Source organism: Equus asinus, chromosome 24 (genome assembly GCF_041296235.1).
Source record: "Equus asinus isolate D_3611 breed Donkey chromosome 24, EquAss-T2T_v2, whole genome shotgun sequence".
Taxonomy (NCBI): Eukaryota; Metazoa; Chordata; class Mammalia; order Perissodactyla; family Equidae; genus Equus; species Equus asinus.
In genome coordinates, this window is record NC_091813.1 from 65837989 (window position 1) to 65858827 (window position 20839).

Consider the following 20839-nt stretch of genomic DNA (forward strand, 5'->3'; position numbering starts at 1 on the left):
TCAGTTCACTCAAAGTTTACAGCTCTGGTGAGGGTTTTATTTGTTGTCGATAATTAGGTATAAGGAAGAGTTTAAAATTGCTCTAATTTGCTTGGGTGTGATTTTCCCATGTAATTTCTTCAATTATAAAAGTAAATATTTAATGATCTTTTTATACATTTGTATGAGTTATTTATGCAGCAAATACTTGTAGAAGTAAAAAAAAATTAAAAGATTACTCCAGCCAGCAGATCCTCCCTATTTTTGCTTTCCGTTTCAGGGGTAAAAGGATCCCAAAGTAGCCAGGCGGTAGTCTCGCCTTCCAGTTCAGTGGAACCAGTGTTGCATCTCTCGAGAGAAGCATTCTCCCCTTGGGGACTAAGGTCCCCAGCAGTAGTCAGTCTCTGGTTAAGGGAGGAAAATTTCTGAGTGGATTATTAGGTGAAATTTGAGACAAGCCACGCCCACTGACATACCTGAACTCAGATGTATTCTGGTGATGGAAGAGAGAGTACTGTATAACAGTCTCTGATTCAAAATATATCCTGTAAGGCAGAATTCCATTTTTCTAGGGTGCTGCCTCCCAACTGTGTCATACCTGAGTCTTCAGCAAGTCATTTCACTGTTTAGCTAAGCCACCTGCTTCTAAGTTATGATGTATCTGGTAAGATCAGTTAATTCCATAGACATGGACCCATTCCTGCCTTCCTTTGCTGTGAACCGAGTTCCCTGGTCAGATGCAGTGTTGCTTGGAATGCACTGATGGTGGATAAACCATTTTGTGAGTTCACAGATAGTGGTGCTGGCAGAAACATTATGAGCGGTAAAAGCCAATCCATTTCCAGAATATGTGATTATTCCAATGAGAATGAATCTTTGTTCCCTCAATGTTGGAAGAGGTCCAATGTAATCAACTTGCCGCCAGATGGCTGGTTCATCGCCTGGGGAGCAGGGCCATATCAGGAGTCAGTGTTGTTCTCTGCTCTTGACACATTAGGGACTTGGCAGTAGTGTCCGCAAGATGAGCCTCGGTAAGGGGAAATCCAGGTTGTTGAGCACATGCATAGCCTGCTTTCCTACCACCATGGCCATTTTGTTCATGGGCCAGCTGAGCAACACTGGGGCGGCTGGGCAAAGGGGCTGGCTGACAGACACAGAGTGTGGCATTTTGTCCACTTGATTGTTAACAGTCTCCTCTGTAGTGTATACCTTTAGCGTGCATTCAAATAGGACACAGACAGCTTGTGCCCATTCAGAGAAATCCATCTTTCTACCTCTTCCCCACACTTCTTGTCACCCATCTTCCAAACCTATTCCCTCCCAGTCCCTGTCTAGGATTCTAGAGAAGCCTTCCACGCTTCAGGAGCCTGTCAAGGGAGCAAACTGGAACCCAGAAGCAAAACCCATTCCTACTTCAGTGTCTCTCCAGCGCTAGCTACTGACAAAGCTTAACCCTGCGGTACCTAGCAAAGAAGCGTATTCAAAGGGTCAAGATCTATCTTTGCAGAGCAGGCATCAAGAGTGAATTTGGAACTCCATTACAGGACAAGTCCTATATAGTTGCCCCAGCTTCGCTTAGAAAACCCCCTCCCTAGCCTTCACTGTGGCTATGGCACCTCCCATTCGGACCCACATGAGGTTGGAGGTGGGCAAAGAGTAGGAGTAGTTCCCCCAAATAAGAAGGAAGAGTACCCACAAAAGAAGAGAGGAGGTCTGGGTTGACAAAACAATAAATGTTCCCTCCATGGCACCCTCTGGCTGCTCAGTGCACACACACACACACACACACACAGGCACACACAGAGTTTTCTCCATATCTGTAATTTCTCTTAACATAAAGCAACTATCCCACATGCAATTGAAAGTGTACTCAATCCCTACCCAGTGGGAGGGAAAAAGTCAAAGTCACCTCCAGCCCAAATTCAGGATCTTTGAGTGTAGTCAGTCTTGATCAGGTCCAGATATAGCTAAATGATGAACAATGAATTTTTCCCCAATGCACAAATATACAAGGGGGCAGGGCGGAATGGGATAACAAAAACTGAGGAGAAAGGGCAAAAAGGAGTCACAATATGCGATGGTGGTGAGCATGTACCAGATCCTGTTGGACAAGGGTAACGGTGTAAGAAGACCTCTCTTCTTCAGCAGAGAACTGAGATCTTTGGTCAGCCGATCAGAGTGCCAAGATGTCCTTTGTTCTCCTCAAAGACCCTGCATTAGAGTAGTGAGAAGAAATCTCCTGGGACTGCCCTGACAACCAAATTCACCTTTCTGCACATACGGAAACTGAGATGTTGTCTTTGAGACTATACACCAGTAGATGCCATTTGCCAGGCTGAAGACTTTCTGGCAATACCTTAAAACTGACTTGGCTGCCAGTCAATGTCATTTGGGGGAAATCCATTAGCTTGTTATCAGAAATTTCATTGAGTATGGACTCTGCCCTTGCTGTTTCTCTCTTGGAAACTGGCTTGGCTACTCTCTCCACCTCCCTAGATCTTCGTTCACCATGTTTGCCACAGACGCTATCTGAGAGCAGGGGCCAGGTGGGGGAGGGCACAAGCTGGGATCATAAAGCCCAGTTACAGCATCAGACTCTATCCCCTGAGTCGTACACCGCTTGAATGCCATAACAGGAGGAACTAACTTTTCCCGTTGGTAAGGGGGCACAGAAGATATTTGAGAAGGGTCCTGAGGACTGAGGCCCCCGTGACACCACTGCTCTGCTGGGTCTCCACATTTCTAGTCAGCGTAGTAACTTTATGTGGGGCAGAACATTTCGTTGTTTCAACTGGCAGAGTAGCAATTATGTGATCCCTGTCAGTAGAGGAAAACTAAACCACTGGCAGAAAAGACTCTTGTTATCAGTGCTGTGTAAGTATCACCCCCGCTAGTGCCCATCTCTTTCAGAATGGCCATGGAGAACCACAGTCTGTCTCTCACTGCACTGTGAGAGGCAAGCAGTAGCCAACCTAATCTAACAGCCTGATTTTTTTAAACCAAGTTCATAAAGCTAAAGCCTTAGTGGACATAACTCTCAGTGTTGAAGGATCATTGTTTTTTTTTTTTATTTTTAGTGACCAACCCAACACAGACAAATCCTTTCATAAATACGAAATTGCATGCTCAGATGTCACAGTAATGCCAATTATTAAAAGTTTCAAAATGCTCCTCTCAGTGTCCATACCTGTTTCATTCAGTACAGTTTACAGACTGGCTTCAGTCTCTATACCACATTTTAAGAAGCACTGATCTAACTGATGAAGCCCACTGTTTTCCCAGACCAGGTCTCAATTTCTTTATTAATCAAGAGTCCTGGTTCAGAACATATACTGTATATTCTAACCTTACCTGGCACCCGAATAATGGAGCACATTATAAGACCAGTGAAGCCTGTGGGCTTTATCTCATTGTCCTACTTCTTTCATAATGCAGTGAATTCCTTGGTCAGAGGAATGGTGTATGAGCATTCAGTAAGTCTACAGAGAATGGTGCTCGCAGCAAAACCGAATCCAATTCCAGAACGAGGAACTATTGTAGTGAGACAAATTGTTGAGCATCCATGACAAAAGGGAGTCCAAAGTAACATGCATCTTGCTGGTCCCCTGGAGGGAGGGTGCCTCATAACGACCTTAGAACTGGTCGCTGTTGCTGTAAAATTGACTTTTCAGCAGTGGCAGTGATCACTGGAATAGAGCCTTTCCCCCGTCATTTCCTTGGTAAATCAGACCATGTCACTCTACAGCTTAAAACCCTCACTTCCCCTAGTACGTGGGAGAAAATCCAAACTCCCTTCTATAGTCTAGGAGGCACTGCAGGTTCAAGGCCTTAGTTTCTCTCCAATTTCATCTCATCACTCTTCTGCTTGCTCCAACCACCATGCCCCTCCCAGGCTAATACTCAGTACAGCAAACTCTTAGCATATCCTGTTCCCTCTGCCTGGAACACTCTATGCGCATCCCCTCCCCTCCCACCCTTTGTAGCTCACAGCTGAAATGTTACCTCCTAAAAGTCGTTTCCCCACTACCACACAGACGGTACTTTCTAACCCAGCCTCTTGCTCATTTTCCTCATAACACCTAACACAAGCTATAATTATTTAATATTATTTGAAAAATAAGTTAGTACAGAAATTGAAACAAACTGGAAATTCTATAATTTCACAGAACTTCTAAACGCTCAGATATTTTTCTGAACCCTCAAGAGCGGGAAGCAAAAGACCAAAAGGCATCCTGGGAGACCCCATAAATAACGAACATCCCAGATATCTGCATACTTCCATATCCCCCAGAAGTCATCCCGCGTCTTCTCTGTCAAAAGGACAGTGGCTTTATCCTTTTTCATCCAAGATTCGCATCAATCAGAGGCCCGGCACCCATGAGCCCGCCTCGTGGCCTTTTATTAAATCGGAGGCACCCATTGGCCCCATCCAGGGCCGGGGGCATGCGACTGCAGCCCCCCACCTCTCCCCGGGGCAGAGGCCCGCGCCGGCCTGGGAGCGGGGCTGCGGGGTCCCGGCCGTTACTGAGGTCTCGCTCCGCCGCCAGCGCCCCCCTCCCCGGCCACCCCCGAGGGCGTCCCGGGCCCCGGCCGTTCAAACTGGCGAGCGTGCGCCCCTCGGCCGGGCCGTTCCAGGGCTGCCTGGCGCAGAGCCGCGGAGCCTCCGTCCCCAGGCGCTCGGCGCCCTGCGAGCGCCCTCCGCCGCCGTCGCCCAGCCCGCTCGGCTCTCCGCCCGCGCCCCTGCCTGGCCTGCGGCCGCCGCCTCCTGCACCCGGCCGCGCGGTAACAGCCTCGGAGCCCCAGCCCGTGCAGGGGCCTGACCCACACCCCCGAGGAGTAAGGATGGTGGAGGGGCAGGCGACAGACTGACGCAGGCTCCCTGAGTGATCCATCTATCTCTATCTATCCATCATCTATATCCATCCACTCATCACCTATCTATCCATTATCTATCTACCTATCATCTATCTACCTACCATCTATCTATCTATCTATATCTATCATCTATCCATCTATCTCTATCTATGCATCATCTATCTCTCCATTTATCTACCTACCCGTCATCTAGCTAGCTATCCACCATCTATATCTACCTATCATATATCTATCTACCTACGTACCTATCATGTCTATTCACCGTCTATATCTATCCATCATCTATATCCATCCACTCATCACCTATCTATCCATTATCTATCTACCTATCATCTACCTACCTACCTACCATCTAGCTATCTATCTATCTATATCTATCATCTATCCATCTATCTCTGTCCATCTACCCATCATCTACCTACCTATCATCTAGTTATCTATCCACCACCTATATCTATCCATCATCCATCTCTGTCTGTCCATCTACCCATCATCTACCTACCTATCTATCATCTAGCAATCTATCCACTAACCATACCTATCCATCATCCTTCTACCTCTATCTATTCATCTACCCATCATCTATCTACCTACCTACCTGTCATCTAGCTATCTATCCACCACCCATACCTATCCATCATCCTTCTGTCTCTATCTGTTCATCTACCCATCGTCTATCTACCTACCTATCATCTAGCTATCTATCCAGTACCTGTATCTATCCATCATCTATCTATATCTGTCCATCTACCTATTATCTATCTACCTACCTACCTATCATCTATCTATTCACCATCTATCTGTATCTATCCATCTTCTGTATCTATCCATTTACCCATCTATCCATTATCTATCTACCTATCATCTATCCACCATCTATCTGTCCATCATCCATCCACTATCTGCGTAGCTATCCATCCATCATCCATCCATCCATCCGTCCATCCTCCATCATCTCCTCTCTCTCTATTTTAGGACTAGGACTAGAATTCCTGAATGAGAGCTTTAGCGCGACCAAGTAAATGAACGCGTTTATTTTAACTGAAAAGGCGAAGTAGGGCTTTTTCAGACAGAAAACGTCTAAGTTAGACTTAGAAAGTACATTTAGTTCTTCAGGACTAGCTTTGCTGATGATTTTCAGCGGTGGACCTTTTCTAGAAGTTGAAGGAGCTATGGAGAAAGTCCTAAGGTTTTGACAGAAAAAAAAATTAAAGTCCATTTATATGTGCTCCAGAAACTACTACTCATGTTGAGATATCGGCTAGAAACGTACAAGGGACACACGGGTTTTTTTGAAATCTTTTTAAGCGATTCTCCAGCCAAAAAGTCTGGCCCAAGAGTCCGCCCCGCCCCCACCCCGCCGAGCGCGCGGGCAGGACGCGCCCCACCCGGGACCGGAAGGAGGCCGGGAAAACGGGGGAAGGGGCGGGCCAAGGGAGCAGCGAGAGCCGGAAGTGGGCGGCCAGCGCGGAGCCCGGGACGGCCGGCCTGGCGGCGCTCTAGCCCCCGCGCGCCATCTCTATGCCCCGCCGCGTCTCGTCTATTTATTGTCGCGGGGAAGCGGCGGCCGCCGGGGACCCGGAACAACAAAGCGCGGAGCCCGCAGCTCGAGCCGCGGGGGCTCCTAGCAACGGGCCGGGCGGGAGTTCCATGGAGACTGGGGAGCGCGCCCGCCTCATCATCATCCTCGTCCTCCAGCTTCTCCTTCGCGTCCGCCGCAACCGGCAGCAGCGCTGCCGCCGCGTCCTCTGCCGCCGCCCCCTCTTCCCACGGTAACCCCCGGGGACCGCGGGCGGGGCGCGGGGCGGCAGGCCGGGGATGTGGGGGCGCTCGCTGGGGATAACGGCGGTGGCGGGCGCCCCCCGGCGCGGGGCCTGCAGGGTGCGGGGGCAGGAGAGGGGGCGTCTGGGGACGGCGGGAGGACGCAGAACCGCCTCTGTCCCGGGAGCCCACCCCCAGGGAGGAGGCGTGCAAGGATGCTGGGGGGTCCCCGCGCCCCCGGAACTTCCCGCGGCGCCTGCTGCGGCGGGAGGGCCCCGAGTAGCGCCTCGCCCGGTCCCGGCCAGCCCGCCCGCCGGCAGCCCCGCTTCGTTTTCCTATTATTGTCATCACCCACGGTTGGGCTTGTAGGAGGAAGGATCTGGAACCGAGGAGGATGAAATGGATTGTGTGGGTCGGGCTAAGCAGGGATGCGAGGCTGGACGAGCGCTTAATCACAGCCAGCAAGAGCCCCGAAAGTGCATTTAAGGGGGAACGAAGGCGTTGAGAACTCTCCCCTTCCGCCGAGACGTGCGTCCGCGGGCGCTGCCAGGGTGCTCGCCGCGCCCGGGCTCAGGCTGCAGCCAATCCACAGCTGGGAGCCCTCTGACTGCATCTGTCACCTGCAGTTCCAAAGCGACACTGGCGGCGAACCAGCGTGGGCTTGTGTCTTTAGGGTTAGGGACGGTGCTTTAAAACTGGCTCAAGAAAAGGAAAGGAACCAAGCTTGGTGTGTTTTTTGTTTTTTGGTGAAGAAACAATGACAGGTTCCTTGGAGAAATTGAAAAAGAGAAATAGAAGAAGAGAAATAGAAGGTTCGGCGCTCTCAGCATCATCTGCAGTCTCTTTGAAAGTTTGAGAAAATGGCAGTTCCTTCGAGAAGGGGCGTTTTTTTCCCTATCTGCTTTAAAGGATTGTTCACAGTTTGAGATGGCCAGTTAAATACTCTTCAGTTTAAGCTCTCTCTTTAAGCCTTACATCACTAACTACTTAATGGCTTTATACTGTCCAAAACCATTCTAGGTCAGTAAATGAGGTTTTCCTGTGGCATTCTGAAAAGGCCACATACAGATACCACAGTAATACCATTTTTGTGTCCAGTGGGAACAAAGCTCTCTCTATATAATTGGAGATTAAAGATGAAAATAAAACTAATAAATCACAGAAGCAATTATGTCAACCACAGCTTCTGTCTGTCCCCCACCTTTTTCTCTAAGCCTGGCTTGTGCTAAACAAAAAGGTGTCGTCCTTATCTCCAGCCCCCTCTTCTCATATTCTCTGCCCTCAGAATCAGTCTCAGAGACTGTCATGATCTGCTACTGTGTGCTCCTGGTTGGTTGATTGGTGCTGGAATACAGTGTTTAATTCAGACATTTTCATGGAATTGAGGTTCAGTCTCTCTTGTTAAGGGAGTTTCACGTATGTGCAAAGAGGTGGGCAGATTCCTTTAACAAAGATGGGAAATGTAAGCATTGGGATACTTAAAAGTGCAATTTAAGACTCTCGGAAGAAAAACCCAGTATTGTCCTCTTTGGGTTAATGTATCAAGGCCTGTTGCTTAATCTTTTCATATAGTTGTTCTTGTGTGAAGGATACATTGACGGCTGACCGCACTTGAGGCTGCTGGATGTTGAGTGCCAGGGTTCTGATAGTGCCTCTGAGACTTAGTGAATTCCCTCCATCTCAGCGCTGCCGACAGACTCACTTGGCCTTGACCTTCTTTGTTGTTGCCACTATCCCTTCTGTGTTGGAGTGGGGGTCGGGACGTAGCTTCCGCCTTTATTAACAATCCAGTTTCTGCTGTCCCTGCTCTCTGCTCCAACCCTCGCGCCATTTGTTGTTGTCTTAGTTCCTCCCCTCACTTAATCAGGTCCCAGTCAAAAATGATTTTATATGCTCTGAGTGTTATTTCTGTTTCTTACGGAGTTTTCCAGTCCCTATGTCTTTGGCCTGTGTGTTCTTTGCATTAGTGCTATGTTGTCTGTTGCATTTTCCTTCTGTGTCCCTCTCCTTTATTGGAGAACTGGAGTGGTCCTCTCGGATGTTCTGTGCTCATTCTGAGTGACTGTTGGTTGTGCAGGGCAATGTGTAAGAGCCTTTCTCAAAAGACTGTGTAGCAATAAGGCATGTAAAAATATTTGGACTTTTCAGAATAAAAGGTATTTGAGGTCCAAGTGGTAATAATGTAATTGTAGACATAGTCACATTTTTAAAGATAAGAGTATTGTAGAGCCTGCTTATTGTGTTTTTAATTGAACATTAGATTTTCGTAATTCTTATTCAGAAAAACTTTTCTTAACATCAGTTGTTTCTGATCATTTTGCATCTGAATATTTGACTGAAATTACCTTTTGCCATATTTGAGGGAACAATTTAAGTGATTCCCACAAAGTTTTATGCATTTGGAAAATTGTCATATCAAAATTTTTGTGGATGTATACACATATAGAATGTGTAGAATTTGCTCGAGAGTAGAACGAATAGATATGAAATAGACAACTGAATATTTTTGGAGAATGTTATTTCTAACCATGGATGTGGCACACTGAAAATCAGCATATCTTGTATAACTTAGTTGAGTGGATGTCCGTGCTGTTTTTAGGTGAAGAAGGCCCAGAATACCTAGTGATTGATTTCCTTCTGTTGCGTCATAGACCATGTGATGAAATTATTATTGCTCTGAAAAATAAAGTTTAAATTTATTTTAGAAGAATTTGTAGTAGAATGTTTCCATAATGTCTCTGAATCAAAACTTGTAGTGCTTTGAAAATTTGGCTTATTGTGGCATTTGAACTAATCGAGATTTCCTGAAATTTACACCCATATTTGTTGCACCTTTTATATGCCTGGTGCCACGTCAAGTGTGCAAAGCTGTAGGAAAAATGTTTGTCTTCAGGTCCTTTCTGTGCACTTGTACGTGGCGGAGAAATGACATGCATTGATACCAAAACAGGACAGACACACATGCACACATGTGAATCTTAAATCCTTTATTACATACTGCCTGGTGCTATAGCTGTCGTGTACGGATTTCGTCATGCCTGCTAATTAGAAGTTTCTTGAGGATGGGGACCGTGAGTTGCCATCATATTGTATGTTTGTGTTATGTGCACATGTGTGTGCATTTTGAAGATTAGCATGTTAATAGGAGGATGTATGTTTTATTTTCTTTCACTTTAGGGACTTACCTAGTGGATGAAGGGAACCTTAGGTATCTAGTCTAATGAGGAATCTAATTCTTGATGTCTAAAATGTCAACTTTTTATATTGGCTGCAAGTTATAAGCAGCACAAATTTCTCAGACATGATGAGGGCTTTTTTTAACCAATTCAAACAATAAAAGTAGTGGTTTGCCGCCTTGAGTAGGTTCAGTCTGGACTCTTGTCCCACGACTGCCACTTTAGGAAATTTCAGAAGGGCAGAGGATGTATGCATAGCTGAGGTCTTTCCAGGACATGTAGGCTAATTCAATTTTTGTATTGTGACACAACCAACCTTTTATTTAGAAGAGAGATGGAGTGTGTTTGTATAGATGTGAAAAAGCAGGATTCCAGAAGTGTGTTATTAGTGGAAAGGAATCAGGTCTTATCAGAAACTGTACTCATCTGGTCTTATCTTGTGACTAAAGGGTGATAAAATTCAGAGTTTGGTTTAAATGGCTGGTTTTGTGCTGGGAAGCATGCTGCTGGGGATCCCATTAAATGTTTAAAACACACTAAGGTGAATTCTGGGACAGTGCAAACCTGCCTTCCTGTGGGAGTCCATAATGAAACTTTAAAATTTCACCCAAAAATGCGGCATAGAAGTTTGGCTGGCGCCTCTGACCGGGCCGTGTGCATCCATCCGGAAAGAATAGTGAAAATCGGATTGTGTGTTAAGGGAAGAGTTTTCTCACGACACATGTGAGAGACTTAGTGCTTCAGTTGTGTTTCGCACCGTGGACATCTGTCTAGAGACCCTGGTCTGTGGTCTGTTTTTGTTTCTTAACTCACTAGGTGAGAACGTACATCTTAAAAGAAGTACAAATTTGTTTTCGTTAGTCAAGTGGTTCCAAAGAATCAGGCATTAACCTTCTTCCTCCTGATAAATTGCAAGTATTTTCTTTGTGAGACAGAACGGTTTTGATCAAAATCAGCTGCACTTTCTTGGAATTGGGGTTAGTCTAGGGCTGGTGGGTGTGGACTGGCTCCAGGCTGCCTGTGTTCAGCGTGGTGCCTCTGGGGCTTATTAGCAGTATGGCCTCAAACAAGTGACTTCGTTGCCCTGAGCCTGGTATTGTTATGGTACATTGGCACGTAACGTACCATGGAGTTGCTGTGAGAATTCAGTGTACGGCGCTTAGAGCAGCGCTCCGTGTAGTTAAGAGCTAGAAGAATAGTAGCTGGTGCTGGCAGCAGTGGCCTAGGGCGTGCATTGAAGGCCACCCTTAAACCACTTGAATACTTTGTTTCTCGTGTTTAGGGACTTCTCTTAAAGCACTGACATTCTTTCTGATCGCTGAAGATTGGACTAATCTCTTCGGTTAGGTTTTGGGAGGGGAAGCACTCTTGTCTTAATTTTGAATTGTCACACAGGCATGGTTATCACTTATGACAGATGGACTAAGTAAAAGGAGCCATCTCTGATTCTTGGAAAAGGAAGGCCAACAAAGCGTGGTCTGGCACGGTGTGGCCGCTGTTAGAAGGCTGTTTCCCTGTGGCCCTCACTGCTTGTTTAGCTGTGTGGGGCTTCTGAACAAGAAGAGTAGACTGGTTTCACTTCGCAGAATTGGTCTTTCTTTAGAAGACACTATTTTTTACTTGTATGACCTTAAAGGTGGTAAACTTGAAACTCGGTGTCATTGTTAAGCCATTTAACTTGAGTTTTCTGTGTCACTATAAATGTTCTACATAGCAGCTTTCTTGTAATTTTAGAAGTAGCTGAAACTGCTGCTCTGCTCCAGTGACTCAGGAGCTCAGGAGTGGGGACAGGAGATGGCAGAGTTCTTTGTTGATGGTGAAGCCAGCGCTGAATCCTGGGGCTTCCTCATCAGGGCAGGCGCACCATGATTACAGCTCTATGTGGGCTGCTGGGGAGATGGCTCGCTTTGTGAAGTTAGGTCCAAATGTTTCCGTTTAGTTGTATGGATATTTGAAACTGCTGACTGGAAAACAAATATTTCTGCTTAAACACAGTTGCAACCTGTTCTTTCATATTTTGGCCAATATCTAGGTTTTGGTTTTTAGTTGAAATATATTTTCGTAAAATATATAGGTTTACATAAAATGTATTATTTTTTATCCTCATTAATTTTTTTTTTTGCTGAGGAAGGTTCACCCTGAGCTAACATCTGTGCCAGTCTTCCTGTTTTTTAGTATGTGGGCCACCAGCACAGCATGGCCACTAACAGAGTGGTGTAGGTCCACGCCCGGGAACCGAACCCAGGCTGCTGAAGCAGAGCGCGCTGAGCTTGACTGCTAGACCTCCGGGGCTGGCCCTAAAATGTATTATTAAGAGTATATTTTGCTTTAAATGTGCAAGGGTAAAGTTTTATAATTCCTTCTTCCATATCGTACTGGTTTTGCTTATTTGTTTTGGTTGGTTTTTATAACTGCCCCCTCACACTCGCACATACACACACACACACTGAAGAGACTGGCAAGTATGCTTGTCTTTAGAGGTGTGGCTTTTGGGTTCCTGTTTAAAGAGTGAAGTCTAGTTGATACTGTTGATCGAGTTGAGTAATGATTATGTTGGCCAGAATAGATTTAGTATTGACAGAACATTGTTAATGTTATTTTCATAGCCATCGTGGATTCTGGATCTAAGGATCATTGAAATAAGTGAGGAAGTGATCATGGCTATTTCATATCCATAGCTCCTTTAGTTTGAGATAATCCGAGGGCTGTACTGGGAGATTTTTAGGAAAACAGGTCTCCAAGCAGTCAGTACTATTGTCCAGAGTAAAACCTGCCTGATTCGAGGTGAAGGTCTGTCCACCACATTGTTAATGTTTCCTGGGTATCCTTTCCACCCCTTTCGCAGGGACAGATGTTGCTGTCTTTCAGACGTGAAGATGATAAAGCCAATGTGTAACCCAAAGGTACAAATATGAGGAAGGGTGTTTGCTTTATGACCATGGTCAGCGTTTATAGAACCCATCACTGTTTGAACCTCAGCTAAGATTCATGGTGGACCTGAAGCTTTTGTGGAACAAGATATTCATTGAATTCGCCAGATACTTTTTCTGAGCCTCAAAGCCTTTCTGCTCTCGCGTGCTGCGGCCACAGTGAGCTCTGGGGCTCCAGTTATTCGTGCGCCTGTGCACCCAGCGAGGAGCAGTGAGCATCCCTCACTGCCCGTGGGTTGGCCACGTCCCAGGAGCTCTGCTGGTGGCCGGGTAGGGTGGCTGCAGGAGGCACAACCGTGTGGAAGGCACAGTCACCAACTCATTAGACCTTCCTCAACACGATCTTGGTGTGCTCATCTCTAAGGACACTAGATTTCTTAACCCAGTTATCTACTCTTTTTTGGTGGGGGCGGTGACCTGAGGTAAGGGATGTCATGTGCCTCAACAGTTCACAACTGATAAAAAGCTACATGAACAATACTTTGATCATCTTCTCAGCAGCGTGTTGCTAATGCCAATCTTTAGGTCAGTATAGCAGAGGAAATCTCTGGCTAGTAATCTTGAAAATTCTGATGCAAAACATAGTGCAAAGCTACCTGGATAATTGTTTTATTTGTCTGTACATTAAAAATGTGTGCCTTTTGGGGCCAGCTTCGTGGCACAGTGGTTAAGTTTGCATGTTCTGCTTTGGCAGCCCGGGGTTCACCAGTTCGAATCCCAGGTGTGGACATGGCACCACTTGACAAGGCATGCTGTGGTAGGCATCCCACGTATAAGGTAGAAGAAGATGGGCACAGTTGTTAGCTCAGGGCCAGTCTTCCTCAGCAAAAAGAAGAGGATTGGCAGCAGTTAGCTCAGGGCTAATCTTCCTCAAAAAAAAAAAAAAAAGTGTGCCTTTTGGGCCAGCCCCAGTGGCCTAGTGGTTAAGTTAGGCTCGCTCTGCTTCAGCAGCCGGGGTTCAGTTCCCAGGAGCAGACCTACACCACTCATCTGTCAGTGGTCATGCTGCTGTGGTAGCTCACATAGAAGAGGACAAAGGCATGTCATTTAATTTACTCTTTGTAGGCTTTTTGTTTTGGGCTTGTTAAATTGGAAGAGTTTCAAATGTCTGAAAGTGTATTAACTTAATCTGTCTTGTATTGTGTCCTCACTCTCCAGCTCTGTTTAATTGGGTGGCTGATAGGCTGAAAGTAATCAACAGGGTAGCCAGTCTATAGCCAGCTCTCCTGGAGTTACTTAGGAGATGGATGTGTTAGGGCCCTTGGGCGTGAAATGAAGAGCAGAACCGTTAGAGGACGGGCCAGGGGATATGTGTCAAAGGTCTTGAGGGACTATAGTATGTTTTAATTAAAATCATTCTTTCTTTGCCTCAGAAATGATTCTATTTCTGTATTTGTAAAAGTTCCTGGAACACAGTTGCCCTTCAGGATTTGGGGTCTGAACCAGAGCCAGGAAGAACTTGCTGGATGCAGGAGCACTAAGCCGGATATACCAGAGTGTCAAGTAAGGAAATCGTAGGATGCTGTCCGAGAACTTGAGTGGTTTGGGGCTACTAAGATTCTTATTATTGTAGTGAAAAATGTCTACTCTTCCCACTTGTTCCCCAACTCCACAATTCTTTCTTTTCAGTTGTTCTTAAAATATTCATTTAATTCAGCAACTATTTATTGAGTAGATGACCAAGTGCCAGCTACTAAGCCGAGTTCTGCGGACACAGCTGCACGTTAGACGGTTCTCTGAAGGAGCTCGGTGCTGCGGGCCATGGGTGGTGGTGATGCAGTCAGTGCCTTTGTGTTTGCTGTGCCCTCTGCTTGGGGTCTCTTCTCTCAGGGTTTCATATGACTGGCTCCTCCTTGTCCTTCAAGATCTCATTTTAGGAATAGTTTCTCATCTCTGAGGAAGTTAAGAGGCCTTCCTGGACTGTTCCTCCCAAAGTTTGTCCTGTGTCATCTTATTTCCTTTGTAACGTAGGTCACATTCTCATTGTTTTGGTTGCTTGTGTCTCTGTCTGTTTCTTTCGCTGAAACCAACTGCGGGAACGGTCCTTACCGGCCGTTCTGTTTGGAGCTGCGTCCCCAGCGTCTGGCCACAGTGTGTGGCTCGCGTCGGTTGCACGCTAAATGAGTGCACTTGTGAGTGTTAGCTGAAGGGGGAAGGGCATCCTAGGCAGATACGAATCAGGAAAGGGGCTGCGCTCGCAAGAGGAATGGGACAAAGTGGAGACTGTTACAGGTGTGTTGGAAGGGGAAGATTCAGTTACACAAGGTGAATTGGAGGCATGAAGAGCACTGCATTCCAAGCCAAGAAAGTCAGATGCTGTTTAATCTGTGTGAGAGAGCCAAGAGGGTTTTCTTTAAGCGGGGGTGTGGCACAATTAGGGAGATAATTCTGGAAGCTTATTTGCTAAATGGACTAGATTGTGGAGACTGCAAGCGGAGTTCCATTAGAAGGCGGTAGCTGTAATGACAAGAGAAACACAAAAAACACGGATGCTTTGGATGCAGAAGAGAAACTGGATGAGAAGTTAACTGGGTATAGCAGAAGAAGAAGAGATGAGGGGTGGTTCTGAAATTTCTCATCAGGTGTGTGAGTGTTGGATGCTGGCTCTGCTCTAAAATTAAGACTCAAGGGACGGCAAGTATTTCTGAGGGGATTCATTAATTTTATCTGTGTTGGTCTGATTTAATGAATGGGCCTAACAGACCTAGCTTGGACTGTGGATTCAGGGCTCGGGGAGGTCAGGATTGATGGAGGAGCCAGAAATCGCAGACGGCAGTTGAAACCTGGGAGGCTTTGAGGAAAACAGGGTTTAAGGCAGTGGGTCATGACCTTCAAGGGTCTTAAGCTCCTTTGAGAATAGGAAGAAAGCACTGATTCTTCAGGTGCGCATCCCGAACTGTGTCTAAGTTTCAGGGCTTCCTCACTCTGGGGCCTCTTGCCAAGCTTTGCAGGCACTGTCATGGACTTCAGTGAAGAGTTTCTCATTTCAGGAGCAGAGAAGGGTCAAGACGGGAGGAGAACCCAGGAAAGGTGCCTCCGAAGCCAAGGCTGGGGTGGTGAGTGAGGTTTGAGAATCAGGGTTCCCAGTGCGTTATACTCTGGAGAGGTTCTCGAGGAGGGCTTTCCTCTGTGACAGTGGATTCAGCAAGAAGCCGTTCGTTTGTGACATTTCCTCCCATGCAGAGGCAGAAGGCAGGTGGTGAGGGTTTTGTGCATGAGTCCAAGTTAAGGAAACAATGCATCGTAAACAGAGTGCAGAAGTCTTGATGTTCTCTGTGATAAACAGCCCTGAGAGGAGAATATAGCCCATTTGAAGGACCTCCTGGAAGGGAAGTTCCATTATTTTGATAAGCTATTGTGGCGCTTCAGCCCAGTGGTTCTTAACTGGCTGCTCGTTAGCTATTGCTTGGAAATGTTTTAAAAATTAGGTCCCCACGAAGGTTAGTTAATCAATATCTCGGGGGTTGAGCCTCTTCATAGTTTTTGTTTTGTTTTGTTTTCTCTTTTTCTTAATAATTAAGAACCAGTGTTCCAATCAGAAAACATCCTTATCACTCTTGTGTGTTCTACATAAGAACCCTTTCTTTTACTTGTGTATTATTATCTAATTACTTGGTTGACTGTTGTCCCAGTCTTAAATCAGTGGCCTTTAGTCTTTCTCACAGACCTGAGTTTCCAATTTAAACAATTGTATGGCTTTCTTCTGACCTTTATCCACGTTCTCCATAATTACCTTTTTTGAGTGACACAGCCCTAATCAATTAAAACTCTGACTAGTTCTGGGTAAACAAGAACTTCTTAATGATGCTTTCATGTGGGGGAGTATTCATTCCGTAATCTTGTTTGCTTTTATTTAAGTATGTTCCATTTTTTTACTAAGTAATAAAAACTATTTTTTAACTAGAAAAGTTGGAACTCTGTACACAGTTTTTCAGGTAGCTAATTTCATAATTTTACCTTCCTTTTCTTAAATGGCAGTCAGTCGTGCGTGACGTCATCGACCTTGAACAGATTGCCTCCAGTGGAGCGGACGTTCTCTGTGAGGGTAACCTGGAAGGGCAGTGGAAAGGGAGCTGTCGGAATAGGAACCCTCAGCTGTGTGTCCTCCCCTCGCGGCCCTTTCTCTTGACTTCTCGATGAACTGCCAGTGGTTCACAGCTGAACCCTGCATTCACACCCTTGAAAGAAAAACTGCAATACAGAGAATTTGAACTTGATGCGTGCCAACCCTGACACCAGCCAGAAGCTGAAAGAGCGTTTATTCGGTTTGTTAACTGCCTAGTGAATTAACATTTATACTTGCAAAGAAAATAATGATCTTTTAAAAATTATGCTGTTTTATTAGCATCAGCTAAATGGCTAAATTAGTCTCACAAATTGTAGTTGCTTATTTTGTGAGTAATTTAGGACAAATACCATGATTCTCTATAAAGATTCTTTATAAAGAGAGTCTATATAAAGAGATAATAACCCTCTTGGTTTTTAAATGATAGCCATAACATGGGAAAACAGGAACACATGTAAGACTTGCTGGGGAAAACTGATGCCTTATGCTTGAAATGAACATGCTCAATGTACACTTCTATGAAAGGAACATGATAACAGTTTTGTTGCAGTTGAATATCCAGATCTGTTGTACTTCTTCTCATTTTCCTGTTGTTGCAGGTACCTGGCTAAGTAAAAGTTAGCGAAATATCTATTTTGTAACGGGTAATAGACGTGGTCAGACTCTTCTTCCCTGTCTCTTGCTAGTCCTCTTCTTCCCCTGAACTGCTCCCCTCAGAAAACCCTCCACAGTCAACTCCTGCTAGATGTTTTGGTGTGAAATGGTTTTGTTATTATTGGGGATTTTTTTCTAATTCACTGTTAAATTCAGTTATTCTTTTTTAATACTACTTTCATTTACCAGATACATCAGAATTGTATTCTTTATTTTTACCTCTTGCTTTTAGACTCGAAGGAACATGATCTGTTTTTGTGTTCCAAAGTTGAGGACCACAAGGAATAACTGGAAATCCTCTCCGTTTTTGGGCTTTTCTCTCTCCGTGGAAGAGGGAGAAAGGAGATGACAGTAGGAGCAGGGAGAGCAGCTCAGGCCGGATGCTGCCTGTGAAGTGCTGTGCCAGAGCTTTGCGTGGCATTTCAGTCTCCACAGCACGCAGACAGAGCCTGCTGCTACCTGCCTTATCTGCAGATGAGGACCGTGAGGCACAGAGGCGTTCAGTAACTCACCCAAGGTCACACGGCTGATGGGCGGGGGCGTCTAGATTAACCCAAGTCGTCTGCTCCAGAGGCTGAGTGTGCGTGTAGATACTGCTTTTTAATAATCTCAGGCTAACAGTTAAGCTCTTGCAGACATTTTATTGAATGTTTAGTGCCTTGGGAACTATGCCAAGGCTTGGGTACAGAAATAAGTAAGATTTGATCATGCATCTGAGGAGCTTATTGTCTACCCAGGAGGCGTATATAACCAGGAAGTTTCCTGTAGCGTGCTGTGTGTAGCAGGGCGGCAGCGGGGCTCAGAGTAGGGGCGCTCTTGCTCAGTCTTGGGGTTGGGGTTCGGATGTCTTAGTGCCTTTGATTTCATATTTTACTGTCATGGCTGTGAGTACCTTCTGTACTGAGGTTTCCGAGTTTTTACCTCCAGTCTAGACCTGGCCCTGTCCTGGGCGGTGACTCTTGTCTGAGCCTCTGCTCTGGGCTTCCTCCCAGGGCCTCACAGGTTCCTTCAGCTCAGCACATCCACAGCAGAATCCTTACCCTCCTCCTCTCCAGTCTCTGCTGCAAACCTGCCCTCCCTCCCGTGTCCTGCCCCAGTAAATCGTACCTTAGGCCACAGACCTGGAGTCTTCCTCCGTCTCCCCTCTGCTCTTCCCCATGTCAGTCACAAAGCTCTGTCCACTCTGTCTCCTGAAGTGTCTCCCTCTGTCTCCATCTTTCCATGTTCATCCGCCCTGGCCCGCACTGCTGTCGTCTCTCACCAGCCCTGCCACACTCGGCCCTGATTGTCCTGCCCATTCTTCCAGTCCATTCTCCTGTTACAGAAGTGGCAGTGATAGATTTAAAAAGCAAGTACATCGTGTCTTCTCTTGCTTCTCTTGCTCTTGGGATGAATATGAAACTCCCTAACGTGCCCTGGACCACGTGCTTTGAGCCCCCCGTGCATCTGCAGCCTCCTCTCGTGCCCTTTTCCGTTCACTCTCTCCACTCTGACCATGCGGGCCCTTATTCAGGCCTGAACAGTTCGTGCTCTGACCTCACATCAGAGCTGAAAGCACCTGCTGTCCCCCGCCAGCTCTTGTTCACTGCTGGACCCCCATCTCTAGGGCGGGGCCTAACACTTAGATTTCCAATTCATTGTCACAGAATTGACTGGCTGAGGGTGGCGCTGAGCTGTAGAACAAGGCGGAGTGAGCCAGGTGTAGGAGCGGGGGATAGATCATTTTAGCAGGAGGAACAGCAGAAGAGGCAAAAGGCCAATATTCTTTATAGAGAAAAGCTTTTATAAATCGGTAAGATATCTCAGAAGGAAAATGAACAAAGAATATGACAGTTAACATAGAATAAATACAGGTAGTTAGTAATATTTGAAAAGTTCATTTTCATTAGTATTCAAGGAAAATCAGTTAATTCAATTTTGTTCTTTTTCATATCTCAGGTTGTCAAGATTTTTAACAAAGTCCTTTGTTGACTAGATACAACAGCATATGATCCCAATCTGGATTAATATGCACGTTTTAGCAGCCTCAAAACATGTGCCTATCAAAGCACAGAAAAAACTTAGTAATTATCGCTGTGGTAGGAGTGTGGGTGAATTTTTTTTCCTTGAGTATTTCTCATGTAGTCAGAAAATGATGTGCTGTCTTCTTTAAAAATCATACATTAAGATCGTTTATTTGAAATAATAAGAAATCTATTTAAAATAAATATTGCTTTTTCATGATATGGAATCGATACTCCAAATTTCTCAACTTTGAATCCCCAAATTTCAAGCTGTGTTCGGTAAAATACACTTTTTTCTCTTGTTGTCTGTGATAGTGCAGTGGTTAAGATTAACAGGAGTCTGTGAGCATTGACTAACATGGCATTACTTGAATAGAGCATGTTATAATTGTGACGTGCTCGTTAGTCTTTCCAAACAGTCATGTGGGGAGTGAGTGGTGGTGTCTGCATTTCACAAGTAAGGGGAGCCAGCCCACCATCACACAGCTCCCGTGAGGATCCGGGTCTGAACATCCAAGTTCCTTACTTTCTAAGTACTTTTTAGTACATGTTGAAGTAGTGAAATTATTAAGTAGGCTACTGTTTAAACGTTGTTAATAGGGGATAGGTATTAGATTATGTCTTTTTAAATTGCAAAACATTTTTTCAACTGGAACTTTTTCATGAGCATGTAAACCATTGACTTATCTTTCCTTAAGCACTCATTCAGAAAATCTGCATCATTTAAATCTTTCTTCCACCTTTTGGGCACCATTATAAATGTTTTTATCAACTGAAGCATAAAATATACTCCTTCTTACCGTTTTTTTTTTAATAGATAGTTGCTGGCCACCCTCAGGGTTGTTAATTAATTTCCATAAAAACACAGTATTTTTGTAGTTGTCATAATGTAGATTCTTTAATTCCTTTTGACGCAAGTTATTCACATGAACAACGTGCTTACAAGTCTTCAGAACTGATATTTGAGTCAGAGATAGGTGGAGACATATGTAATCAATATTATTTAACTGTGTGTTTGACTTAATGTAATGATGGTTTTGTACATCAGATACTTTCGCTTTTACTTAAGCATTTGCTAATATTTTATATAATTTGGGTGGTACAATATATAATCCTTTTCTTTGAAAAATACAAAGGCTTTTGTTGCCCGGCATACTGTTGATAAAATTTTCTTCATGTGGCTAGAATACAAAAATGCTGACACCGAGGACTGGCTCCTGAAGTCTAAGCTCTTGGGCCATGCACGGAACGTCCTCACGATCTGATGTCAGCCCGCCCCCCAGGGGACCGGTTTCGCGGGTTGGATCTGCCTGTGCTGTTGTCCTTGAGTGCGTCTAACTCCCGCTGCTGCTCCTTCGAACCCAAATGCACGTTGAAGGGAAGGTGGGCAGTTCA

The 20839-nt window shown here is 45.4% G+C and overlaps 1 protein-coding gene across 2 annotated transcripts in view; it reads left to right on the plus strand.

Annotated features, from left to right (window-relative positions):
* Window positions 1–6286: 6286 nt before the first annotated feature.
* TBPL1 (TATA-box binding protein like 1) overlaps window positions 6287–20839 on the plus strand; it is a 29579-nt gene continuing 15026 nt past the window's right edge. The window contains exon 1 of one of the 2 annotated variants that reach the window (XM_014850569.3): window positions 6287–6626. The gene's annotated coding sequence lies outside the window, so the exon portion shown is untranslated. The remainder of the gene's footprint in view (window positions 6627–20839) is intronic. The other variant, XM_044754145.2, reaches the window with a different exon arrangement.